Genomic DNA, 13,816 nt, shown 5'->3' with positions numbered 1-13,816 from the left:
TAGTATGACCGTGGCAGAGCCACCATGGTCTGACTGTTGGTACCGCCAGGTTGCCACCAGCTGACGGCCTGGTGGTGCCAGCGGTCTCAATCTGCAAGGGCAGCGCTGCAAGCAGCACTCCCCTCCAGATTACGACCCACGTTTCCGCCAGCCTTTGTATGGAGGTCCCACTGCCATGCAAAGGCTGGCAGAACGGGGGTGCTGAGGGCCCCCATGGACAGCCCCGTCGTGCTTTTCACTGATCGAATTACGGGCAGTGAAAAGCATGACAGGTGCTGCTGCACCAGATGAACCGCAACATTGCTGCCGGCTCGATTACAATCCGGCGTCAATGTTATGGCCTGTTTCCCGCTGGCCCGGTGGGAAACTCGTAATAGGGCCAGTGGGTGGATTTCCAACCCAAAGACTTTGGCGGGTGGCGATAAACTCGTAATAAGGCCCTCTGTCTTTATTGGCATCAAGGCGCGTGGATAGTGCATTTCTGCAGGAAATCCATGTCACAATCAGAATCTGAAAAATATAAGTAGCTATGATATTTTTCAGCTCAAGCCAACCTGCCTAATAGTAGCAAATCAAACAAAACAAACAGCTGTAAAAAGTGCAGAGCTGTCATATTAAAATGGCAAACACTACCTTGCATAGCCCTTACCCAGGTGAGTGTCAGTGTTGGCCAATGACCGACACATGCGGACACCCTCCCCGGTAAATTTCTTGGTAATTTGTTGACAATGGGAAGGACTAAAAAGGATCCTCTGGTGCAAGTCTGTCTCCACCCCCTTCCCACTCATATGTAACACTTTCCCACCGGCAGCGGAGAAGACTCAACATGAGAGCTAGCTTAATCGTCCGTTGGGGCTTTTGGGGGCCGCAATACCTCCCCAGGTGTCACAGAGGCATCACTGGAAAGGGAAGAGTCTCCCTTTTCCAACAATGCCTTCCTGGCATGTTTCCCTGGCTGTGGATCATGGCGCGACCGCAATCAACAACCATGAAAACCACTGGGCCACCAGGGACCATAGAAAGGGGGTTGGTGCTCGTAGTATCGGAGTGGGCACCAACCAGGGGACAATTTTTATTTTTTTATTTTTAATTTTTTTTAAAAGGTGTTTTTTCCATGGGGGTGATCATGCCCCCCCATCGGGGAATATACATTTTTTTTATTAAAAAACAGCAATTAAATTGTCAGAGCCCCTCTTGATCACACGACGACCCCAATGCGGGCCTAAAATAATTTTATTCATTTTTTTTTTTTTTTTTTAGATATGTGTGCGTCCCCTGGCGGCCATGATAACCTCTCAGGGAAACAACACATTTCAAAATAAAAAAAATTAAACCATTGTTGGGGGTGATCGATCTCTCACTCGTTCTATATACACATATATATATATACATATATATACACACACACACACACACACACACATATGTATCCAAAAACCAGCAACACTTTAAAATTGCTCACCTCAAATGTCTGCTTTTCTAGCATAGTTTTTAAGCATAGGATGAGCAGAGTGCTATCCATGCCAAGCTAGACAGGGCCAAAGTATTTTGCTATTTGTACAGCAAAGTCTTTAAGCACAGGATTAGATCAGTGCCATCCATGCCGAACTGTGAAATCACAAAAGTCTCTTACCACTCCAAGCACAGTATTACAGCTTTGGATTGGTAAAATACCATCCATGCCAACCTAGAATGAATAAAAGCAACCCATGACACATTTTTGCTATCATTATAGCTCTTCAGAGAGGTTTAGCTTTGTCCAAACACAAGTTATCTCAAGTACCTATAACTCATGCCCTAAAGTAACTATAATGTGTGGCCCTGCCATGAACAGTGATATTGACAATGATCTCAAAGAAGATATCATGAGTGATGTAATACGTAGGGTAATTAGCAGTGCATGATGAGGGCGCAAGTTATAGTTATTCTAGGGCACAGTTTATAGTTACTTGAGATAACCATAACTATAACTGCTGAATTTCAGTGGTTGTTAGAGTTCAAAACTGAACATGTCACCAAATTATAATGTTAATTTAACCTTTGTTTTTTATCAGTGAATTTCTATGTTTTTTTTAACGTAAAGTAATTTTTAATTACCATACGTTAATCCTGCCACGCACAGCCAAAGGCAGGGCCTGGCCAGCCACCCCCCACTTGCATGCAGCTAGCCCCACACTGCACACAGCTTTTGGCCATCTGCAGTGAGGGTTGGACGCAAGGCTTGGCCTGAGCCCAAGCCCTGTGGCCAGCCTCCCTAAACACAGCCAACCACGCACTGCCTTTGGCCAAGTGCAGCAGGGGTGGGATCCCAGGGCCTTTAAAAAAAAATGCAGATGGCCCCCTCCCCACCCATATTATGGCCCTGGAGACCCCATTCCCCACGGCCATATATATTTTAAAGGGGGGGGAGCCACATGGCCATCCTCCCAGAGACTCCTTAGGCCCTTGGAACTCCATCCCGCAGGGCCACTATTGAAATTAAAGGGGAGGTGGGGCACGCGGCCCCCCTCCCTGAGCCTGGATAGGCCCTGGGGACCACATCCCCCAGGGTTACTAATTAAACCTAAGGGGAGGGGGCATGCAGTCCCCCTCCTCTTGTCACGACTTATGTGCTGCTTTACCCTGGAGGCCACAGAGCGAGTGGCATGGATCCTGTTCTTGAATGTTTGGCCTTGGCCCAAGTAGGGGAGACTCTTTCTGGTAGCCACGGTGCTGCAGGCAATGGGTACGCCAAGGGCAGGCCGTGTCCCTCAGAAGTAGTGCCAGAGGGAAAAAAACCCTGAAAGGGGAAAAAACCTCCAAGAGATAGGATCCTGCAACAGGAATAAAAAGAATAGGTAACAGCAGGAACAAAATACAGGAAAATACACTGGAACCGACGAGAACCAGCACAGGAATACAAGGAAGCAGGAGTGAAGACACCATCCAAACAGAAAGTGTTGCAGCACAAGGAGAGAAAGAATCCCAGCCCTTAAATACCAACAAACAGGAAACGACCAACAGGAAGTAAAAGGACACCATCTTAGATAGGGAAAAGCACATAGAATAGATTGGACTAAGAACCATAGAGAGTAGGGAACAAGGAATGCTGGGAAGAGAAAGGTAATATGGGAAAGGGGGAAAAACATAAAAGAAGGCACAACCAGATGTCCAGAAAAAAAAAGAAAAGAACAGGTGAGTGGGGGGTTAGACCTGCCTAGACATGCGGTGCGCTAAAAAAGAACCAGGCCCCATGCCCAATTTGGGGCCTCGTAATGTACAGAGCAGGCTGGGGCCGAATGTTCGGCTCGTGCCGCGCACAGCGGCGCGACACCTCTGGCTAAATTCAGCCCTGGGGTCTTAATTTCTGGAGCATTTTTGTTGGGGGGATACACGTGGCTTCCCTCCCCAAGCCGCTTTTGGCCCTGGGGACCCCATCTCCCAGGGCCAACTGATTTTTTTTGGGGGGAAGGGAGGAGGCAAGTGGCCGCTGTCCCCAAGCCAATTTTGGGCCCCATCTCTGAGACTGAATCCAATATGTAAAGGGGAAAGGGGGCTGCGTGTCCACCCTCACCGGACTAAATAAGGCCCGTGGACCCCATCCCTCGGGGCCCAGCCAACAAAGGGTACCCACAACACTATCGTTGGGGGAAGCGGTGGGAAGCCAGCAACACTGTGGGCAGGGAAACAGTCCGGAAGTCCACTCCCAGCAGGCAGGAGCATTTTTCATGCTCCCGCCTGCTAAAGTGAACTTTGTGTTTGCGCCCGCTTGGCGGGAGATTAACATTTCTCCCACAAAGAGAGAGAACCCTGGTTACCTTGTACCAATGTAGTCAGGGTAACCGTTATGTCCCGAGAGTGGGAGCCCCAAGACATAGCACATGAGCTGGCCCTGAGAGATGGGGTCCCAGGGCCATAAATGGCTCGGTGAGGGGGGCAGCACAGCCCCCCTTTCCCTTTGTACATGCTGCCAGGCCCTGGGGAATGGGGTCGCCAGGGCTGAAATCGGCCTGGGGAGGGGGATTGCGTGTCCCCTCCTGTTTTGAAAAGTAGCCGGCCCCAAAAGCTGGGAACCCAGGGGCTGAAATTGAGCCAGGGAGGGGAGCAGCGTGCCCCCTGTTTATTATGTGTCAAGGCCCCAGGGCCAAAACCAGCATGGGGAGAGAGGCAACGCATGCTCTCTCCCCAAAATTATAAATTTGTCTCCTGGCCCACCCAGGGGACATATAAGAACAAGCACAGGAGGCCATGCTTGTATTTTTTTCAAATTATGCAGTGTATTTGCGAATTCTTCAACTCCTAAGATGGCTGCCATCATGTTCTGGTTTGAAGTGGTGGCAGCCAATCAGATCTCAGTTTGAGACCTGTCGGGATCCGTGGGGCCTCCGTGTCCCTAGATAAAAAACTTTATTTTTCATCAATTACTCTAAAACTACTGGACCGATTCATACCAAACCACAAAAGGACTATTTCTGTACCTAGATCTAGCTTTCTGCCAGAACTGGAGCAAATGTGTTCAGCAGTTTAGGCTGTAACTGTGTCTAGAGCACCTCACTGCATCAGAAGGGCAACCTCACTTCATATACTCTGGAGGACATGGCAAAGCTGGAGGATCGACACTATGGGGATCGCATTCCTGAAACAGCTAAAAAGACTTGACCATGTTGTCGCTGAAAAGCCTTCTCTAAGCAGGAAAAGATGCAGGAGAGTTGTGTTGACTGTCCCCAGTGCTCATCACAGCCAGCCCTGTGTCTTCTTGCTTGCTATATGTTGTACCTTACAAAAGTGAAGTTTTGGGAAATTGACCTTTTAATGGCTGTGCATGGATACCTACCTTCCATTGGCACTCCTTCACTAGACAAGCAGCCATAGAATTTTAGTTCTTCTACTTAAAGAAATCATGGACTTCCTGATGGCCTGCTAAATACCTTTATCTGTTGCCAGAAAGTGACAGATGTTCTGTTTGCCAATTGACAAGTCCATTATGGTCCCCACATTGTACATAATGGTGAACGGAACATAAGCCACGTTGTCACAGAGAATCCTGTGTGTCAAAGCTTTAAAGGTTTGACTAGATATTAGAGTGCTTTTAGGGAAGTTATGTATACAGAACAAGGATCACAGTGACTGCCCATGAGAACCAGAGTAAGTGTAGTAAGTCAAACAAATGTTCCATGGGAGTTATTCATCAACACTTCTACTTGCTTAGACAGTGTGCAAACTCAATTAGTAACTTGTATTATAAACAATGTTATTGAAAACTGGTGCAAGACACAAAGGGGGTCATTCTGACATTCCGCCAGGGTCGACGACCACGGAAGCACCGCCAATAGGCTGGCGGTGCTTCCTTTTGTATTCCGAATTCTTGTATTTTGAAGCCGCGGTCGTGCCGCCATGGGGATTCCGACCCCCTTCCCGGCAGTTTTCACCGCCAGAACCAGGATGGCGGAAACGGGCGTCGTGGGGCCCCTGGGGGCCCCAGAAAGATTTTCACTGTCTGCATTGCAGACAGTGAAAATCGCGACGGTGCAACTGCACCCGTCGCACCCCTGCAACTCCGCCGGCTCCATTCAGAGCCGGCTTCATTGTTGCAGGGCCTTTCCCGCTGGGCCGGCGGGCGCTCCTTTGGCGGGCGCCCGCCGGCCCAGCGGGAAAGCCAGAATGGCCTCCGCGGTCTTTTGACCACGGAGCGGCCAAGTGGCGGTTCCCGTTTGGCTGGCGGCTCCCGCCGCCAGCCAAACTCGGAATGAGGGCCAATATCTTGTATGATGATTGTTTTCACATCTTTAGTATAACAACAATATACCTTTCCTTATGTTTCAAAATCAGTGCAGACGACACAGTGCTCAGTGAACAAGTATATATACAATAACATAGAACAAGACATGTAATACGGTTTCTGCTAAAAGGTACGACTGTGTAATAGGGTGTCCAACCACCTGGCCCAGAGGAACATCATCTGCCAGCCAAGACAACTCCACTACAACCCAGGAGCAAGCCTTCAGTGAGGACTCCAATGCTGCAAGTCCGGGTGATGATGAGCAAACTGATCCATCTGGTCTGTCTGGCCACACAGCTTCAGTGAGTCAAACCCAGGCCACAGCTATACCTCCCACCTCAGCTGTAACAAGACCTCAGTGTGAGGGCCCTTCATTTCATGCACACTGTGAACCAGCACACCAATTCTGTGCACCCCAGTTTTGGCTACTGTTGAGCCACCAGCAACTCAGTCTCCAGTTCTGCCTGCAGGCAGTGGTTTGGGTCAGACTTCAAGGGCACAGGCTTTTGGGGTTAGGGGTTATTGGAGGGAATTTGTGGGCCAGCCAAGGGAGGCAACTGGGGTGTTAGTTAGACAGACCACCCTTGACCAGTCTTGGGATCAGTCCAACAATACCAAGACGTGATGGGCCAGGTCCTAAACAAGCTGCGGGGCATTAAGCAGGTACAGATAGAGAACAATGTGGCGATGCAGAATACCAATTCCAATTTGTGCTCCTTAACTGGGTTAATGTATGAGATTCATCACATAATGCGCAGGACTTTTCCCAGTCCATCTGCCCCTGGCGGTGGTCACTCTGGCCAAAATATAACACTGCAAGCCACAGATAGGGAGGCTCTGCCACAGGATGAGACTGCCCCTACCACCCCAGGCCCTGCACCTGTACCCCCCCTGCTCCCCAGAGGAGATAGTCATCTGGACCAGCAGCAGAGGATGGCAAGACCAACACGACAACTTCCAAGAGATGTTAGATCTAATTACCTCCTTGTGTGCCTACCATTCACTTTGTGGTCTGTTTCACGGGCACATGTACCTTTTCACAGGACAGTATTAATTTGGTCATTGGACTTCAGACTGCATTTGGTTGTACTACCATGTTTCCATCCACCATGATAGACTCTTCTTAGTTTATTTCATCTTATTTTATTTCACCTCACACTTGTTTTTCATCAGAATACATGTTATGAACACAGAGTAAAAGACATGTTTGAATATTTGTTGCATTTCCTTTGTCATGTCCATCTTCCACCATCATGTTGGAGAAAATAAGGAACCTCCATTTAAGAAAATAGTGTTGCAATTACAAAGAGGAAATGTGTCAACAAATGTATTGAAAGTAAACAAACTCGACTGAGAATGTATCTATGACATACTAATGTTACAAACAGATACTTATAATTCTAGGTTACAAAAACCAGTCCCAAACCAAATTTCTGAGGCATTCAGAGTTATATGCTCAACTACCTTGATATTATAGAGAAAAGGAAACATGAAATGGTAACACATTAAATAGGCAAACTATCACTGAGGTATGACCTCAGTTTGAGCCATACATCCTGCCCTCACAAAAGGAATCCTAGATCAATAACACCAATAGTCCACATCATGGCAGTGACAACATTTGAGGCCACATGAACGGTACAGGACCCTGTGGTAATATCTGGTGCAATGACATAGTCACAATTCAGTAGTTTGCTAACAGAAAGTCCTATCATCTATGATAAAACCCATCAACAGCTACCTCTGTAGTCCACAAATTGAGGATTTAGCCAATGTGAAGGGAGAACAGTATGCCAGGGCTTGACATAAATATGTGGCTTGAGCAACTCAAGTGGCACATATTGCCTTGATGGCACTATCATACAGGAAACAGGTCAGATACAATATCAAGAACTTCCATGCTAGTTGTCTTTGGAAAAGATTAGTCCATCCCATGTAGGTATACACTTTGTACTTCAAAACAGCAACATATTACAGCAAATGTCACAACGGTGAAATGTCCAAATGAATATGACATTGGGAAGGACCCTAAAACAAAATAACAAGGAAAAATGTATTTTACCACATATTAAATTGAAATCACTTTGAAGGTCATGAGAACACACATACTTAGCACAAGCACAGTTCATCTATGGCAATGACCACATAACTGAACGTAGAGGAACACTGATCCACTAAAAAGTTTGTCTTGAACTTTCTTGCAGTGACCATTTCCTAACAAATTACCATAGCCGACATTTCTGTACCCCAGGGCACAAATTGTACTGACACTGGAGCTTAATATTTATAAAGGGGTACTTCCACTTAGGTGAAAAAGTGGGCAATCATATCTTGAAGTCAACTCCTTCTTCTTCCCCACTGTCATCTTCATGGGGCATTTCAACATCCTCACCCGGGGGCTCATCCCGGTCTCCCTCCTCTGCAATTATAGGGATGCCTCTCCTTAGGGCAATGTTATGGAGAATGTAGCGGGCAACCGTGATTTAGCACACCTTATCAGATGAGTAGAGGAAGGCTCCATCGGTCTTGTCTAGGCACCTAAACCTAGCCATCAGGAGCCTTAAAGCCAGCTACACTGGCCTCTGTGTTCTTCCACAGGCCTCACTGAAGCAGGCTTCCCCTGGCATTGTTGGATTCCTCAGTGATGCCAATAACCATAGTCCGTTAGGATACACTGCGTCTCTTACATGGAAGCAACATATCAACAGATCAGTCACATATCAAATCATTGTCCCTTCCTAAATTAGGATTTAGGCAAAAGATCAACAAGTCATGTTGTACTTATCAACAAACCAGGTCCTCTCTTGTCCAAGTTGTGACATCTACATGGGTATAGTACAGTTCCGTAGTATGAATGAATCATGTGTTGACCCAGAGAAGGGGACACATACAATTTAGATGTATAAGTTTGGTAAGCAGACAACTTGCCCTTTTATAGAATGGAAGTTCTTCCAATTGTGGGCGACCTGTTCTCTGTTGTGTGGAAGCACCAAGGCAATATGCGTGCCATCTATTGGAACAACCACAAGTGGTATTCCACCCAAAGCATAAAATTCTCCCTTCACAGTGGCCAAATCCTGTGGATGTGGGAAGTAGATGTAGCTGTTGATGTTTTTTCATCAGGGAAGCAAGGACTTATTGCAGCACACCACTGCATGCTGGCTGGGGCATGCCCCTAGATACTGCCAGTGTATTGAAAGGTGCCAGTAGCTACAAAATGCAGTACTTCCATTAGTTTTACTAATGGTATTAAGGCTGTTAGATTCCTATTGTGAGGCAGGATATCAGAATCAAACTGCTGACACAAATCCAGGATAGTTTGCCTATTTAGATGATATTGCTTGATGATGGCCCTTTCCTCCATGGTGGCACGGTCTGGACAGGGCTGTCCCCTCCTACCCATGGCTGGGTTCAGACGTCCGAATGTATGGAATAGAAAAGAGCAGGTGACATGGTCACTCCATACTCTTAATGTAAATACACATCAGAATTCTGAGTAACAGTAGAAATGTTATTGGGTAATACATGTACCCACATTGAAATTAAATATTTGGTCCACCAAGATCTTACAAAATATATATTTAGGATTTTTCGGTCATCATGTGCAAATAATATATTTGAACTGTATTATTTGCACCTATTCTTTAACATTTTTTTTTTAAATACTGTCAATGGAGGTATTACTTCCCCTGCAGAACTATCGTTGTCAAAGACAGTCATGGTTCAAATTTTATTGTGTCATATCTTGCCCAGAAAAGTGTTGTTCATTTCTGATATTTAGAAATGCACTAGCCTCCATTTTGAGTGCTGGTGATACAAAAACATTTGTAAAATGCCCAGTTTCACACCCTACAATAAGGTCTGCCTAACCTTACCGTGAGGACACTGGCTACTCTAGGGCCGTCAGAGGAAGGTGACTGCGTAGTAGGTGGTAACCACCACGACAGGCACTGCCATAGGCTAATGTGTGTGACGGCTATGCACAGAAGCGAATAACTGTGTCTGTCTCTGCCACAGATCACGTCTGCCATGCACTTGTATGCCGCATTGTTAAAAATCACTCACTTGCCTCCTGCAGCCATCAAGACCTCTTTGTTTTTTGATCCTGTTACCGACCTCTGGGAGCCAGGATGCCGGGCAAAGCAGAGCCCCTGCCTTCTCCCCTGAGGAGCTGGAGCTCCTTGCCAGGGAGTTTCTGTTTCTGTATAGCCCACTCTATAGGACCCCAGAGGAACAGGTACATGTCTGAATGGTGAATATCTGACTGAGTAACCTCTTCCTTTCTGATTTACAGGTTATGTGGTTCCTTTTTGGTAATGTGGATGGTGTTGTACTTGGAGTTGATGGAATGATGTAGATGGGACACATTTTTGTGACCAATGTCCGAAATGCCTGTGCATGGCAATGTAAAGTCACCTTACAGTAAAATCTGTAATGTGTGTCCATGTATCACACAAATCCTATTTCATCACACAGACTGCAGGCCACTGACTACCAGTGGCCAGTAGACAGTGTACCAGTAGTATGTCTGACAACATACAGCCAATGTTGAAATGACAGTGATGTTGAATGAAAAATGTGGAGGTTCTGGAGTTGTCAGATGGTATATTGTCACATTGGATTCCTGCACACATTGGCCCTCATTACAACCCTGGCGGACGGTGTTAACGTGACGGTAGCACTGCCAACAGGCTGGCGGTAACTACTGCCAAAATATGACATTGGCGGTAACGTCCGATAATGACCCTGCATACCACCATGGTTTTCATGGAGTCTGTACCGCCACATAAACCATGACGGTAGGCACTATCAGGTCTCCGCCACCCCCCTCCCCACAGTCCTCCCCAACAGCCACAGCCCCCTACCACCCCCCAAAGCTGATAAGTCCCCCTCCCCCACCCCCCGAACTCCATGGGCCCCCCATACATACTGCCCACCCCCCATTCACGCATGCACACACCACTCACACACATACATGCGTACACACATGCAGACATGCACGCACACATATAAGATACACCCCGACACACACCACACTCCTACATTCATACACGCATTCACACCCCCCTCTATACACAGACAGTTACACCCCCATTCACGCACATGACACACAACACCCCCCTACCTTGTTGGACGATCACCTTACCTGTCTCGGTGGTCGTCCAGGAGGAAACAAGTTCCATGGGCCTGATCTGCTGGCTGCACCCCATCACCACAACACCACCACACCGAATACTGTAACGTAATTCGGTGGGCGGTGTTGTGATGACGTGGCGGTGATGGAGGAGCAACCTCCAATGCACTGCCGACCGCCAGTATGGCTGCTGGGTCTCTCTACCCAAATTATGGCAGAGAGTCGCCAGCAGTCATAATATGGTGGTCGAAGACCACCAACACTGGCAGTCATCGGTCTGGCGGGACTTCGGCGGTCTTCTTAGAAGACTGCCGAAGTCATAATGAGGGCCATTGTATTTTAGTTTGCTCTGTATGGTTTAAACCAGTCATGGAGCCACATATAGGTAGACTTATTTAGGAGCAGCAAGTTCAGATGACACTGGCTCACCATCATCCATCCTAGTCTGTTCCATTAGAAATCACACTTGAACAAACAACCCACAAGTCCCTGCTCTCACTGACATATATGAGCCCACATTTCTTGCCCTCAGTTAATTGTATGTGATGCAAACCATGGCTTCAGGCTCTTGGGAGTTTAGGCAGGAAGCCAATATAGTTGAATGTTTAAGTGCAAGGGTTGTACAGTTTGTGTAGCCTTCTGTAGCTCACAATTATTGTGAGTGATCAGTGGTGGCTCTCACAACAGGATCGGTTGCATAGTTCTGTTGGAAGTGGTGGGAGGACCTGTGTTGGGTGAGCAGAAAATCAGCTGAGAGCCAAGTTGGGCAGTCCGCCCAGTGATCCAGGCGGGTGCGCCGCACCCTGACCCCCATAATGGCCCGCATCCTTGCAGTAGCTTACCTGAAGCTTGATGGGCAGTTGAGGGCCCAACAGCAGCAACAAGGGGGCAAGTCATTGGCTGTAGATATTGTTGTAGCTTGACCTTTATTTTCCAGCTATGTTGTATGGCATTAACATTGAGGAAGATGCACATTCTAAGGCAAAGATGATTTCTGGAGGTGTATGTTGATCAGTCTGATGCTGTATGTGTGGTGTATTGCTCTCTGCTGTAGCATTCCATTGGATTCTCCTCACAAGGCAAGTACTGCTACAGGCAGACACATGGCTGCAGGCAACTAAAGGGATTGCCAGCATTTACACAATGACATGAGGGACAGTTTCACAAAACATGCCCAATGTCATGTTTGGGTCAGGTGTGATTATACGTCACAAAGGTGTGTAGTGAATGTACGCTTCAATACTGGTTAGTGTGCAAACTGCACAATTATGAAGAAGCTGATCAGACTTGACATAACTAAGTAGGTGCTATGACAATGTAAGCATGTGCATCTGCTCCGAAAGTTTAGATATCCTTTGTACACTGGCATCATTTGTTACTTGACACATGTTTGAAAGCAGTTTCACCAGCAAATGTATGATATTTGATGTGGACAGTAGCAGGTGGACCTGAGTCCTTATTCCTTCACAAATGTGCATTTAATCCAGTCTGTGATTGCCAACATGAATTTCTATGCCAAACTGTATTGTAAGCGACATTGGTGAGAGAGTTGTGCATCCCTCAGACTACATTTTTGTGTCCTTTGTACTGCCCAGAGGAGAAAATGATGATGGAGAGTAATGTGATACTGAAAGGGACAATTGCATGTGGAAGGTAACATCACATAGATGTTATGGTGTCCCATTTTGGGAGGCAATTTCTATCCAGAACACCTACCATTGAGGGCAACCAATTATATCTCTGTACTGCAGTGGTTCAGAGATTTAGCCAGGCCTATGTGTTTACTCATGCTATTGGAACCTTTTGTTATGGAGTGCACTACGAATGTAGAAGTAACAAAGGCATACATAATATTGGATCTGAGGGGGGGGAAACTGAACTTGTTGCAAATGTTGTGTGATACACATTGACATCTAGTTGTATTCTCACAGATACACCATAATGGAAGTATCTTTTGTTTCAACATAAACTGGGCAAGGCGAGGGTGACAGCAGCCACAATGGTGCAGATGAAGCTGCTCCTGGATATTGAGTGTGGACACCATAGACACTGAGGGACCCAGTGGCATGGAGGGTGAGGGGACTGACCAGGAGGCCACAAGTGATTCAACAGCTTCCTCGGAGGCCTCCAATAAAGACCAGTCCCTAGTGGGGGCGGACCCTGGAGAGACTGTGACACCTGCGTCTTTGTCAGCCCCTCCATTCCAATCTCCACCCTCCCTCATGCCCCCCACTTGGCTGTAGCCGTCCACTAAAAGGGGACGCAATGCCTTTGCTGCAGGCACTTCTGCCCCTGCCCCCAGTGTCCCCCGCTGCGCTCACTGAGGAGGCTACTGATCTTTTAAGGACGATTGCTGTAGGCCAGACCACACTATTGAATGCTATCCGTGGGGTGGCTAGCCAAAACACCTAGATGCTGACTTACATGGATGGCATTCACGGTACCCTGTCTGGCTTACAGTGGTCATTCTAGGGTCTGGCCTCCTCAATGGCCACAGCCTCTCACCTGCCAATATCATGTCCAGACTTCCACCCCTTCCCAATGCCCTGTCTCTCAACCCAGTCCTGTCCAAAGCACATGCAAACATATACATGCATCCACAACAACACCCACAAGCAGCACATCCCAACATAGACACATCAAAAAACCTCCCAACCTGGACTCTCTCTCATCAACCCTACCTGTTTTCCCAAAGAATACGTCTTTTTTGCTCTGACCTCTTCCACATCCCACACCACCCCTTCCAAACCCCAAACCACCCCATACCAAACCCACCTCTCCCAAACCCAAACCCACCCCTCCCAAAGCCCAAGGACCCACCCCCTCACTAAGATCATTGAGGTGCCTGCTTGCTGCCCAGAGATTCCCCTTCCAGTGGAGGTTTATTCTGGCAGTGAATTTAGAAGACAAGTAATGGGCCTGAA

General features: G+C 47.3%; 1 protein-coding gene across 1 annotated transcript in view; it reads right to left on the bottom strand.

Moving 5' to 3' along the window:
* Positions 1-13,816, bottom strand: part of LOC138282469 (uncharacterized) — a 260,896-nt gene that overhangs the window by 158,452 nt on the left and 88,628 nt on the right. The gene's annotated exons all lie outside the window — the stretch shown is intronic.

Source organism: Pleurodeles waltl, chromosome 2_2, assembly GCF_031143425.1.
Source record: "Pleurodeles waltl isolate 20211129_DDA chromosome 2_2, aPleWal1.hap1.20221129, whole genome shotgun sequence".
Lineage (NCBI taxonomy): Eukaryota > Metazoa > Chordata > Amphibia > Caudata > Salamandridae > Pleurodeles > Pleurodeles waltl.
This window is presented reverse-complemented; position numbering and strand designations above follow the sequence as displayed.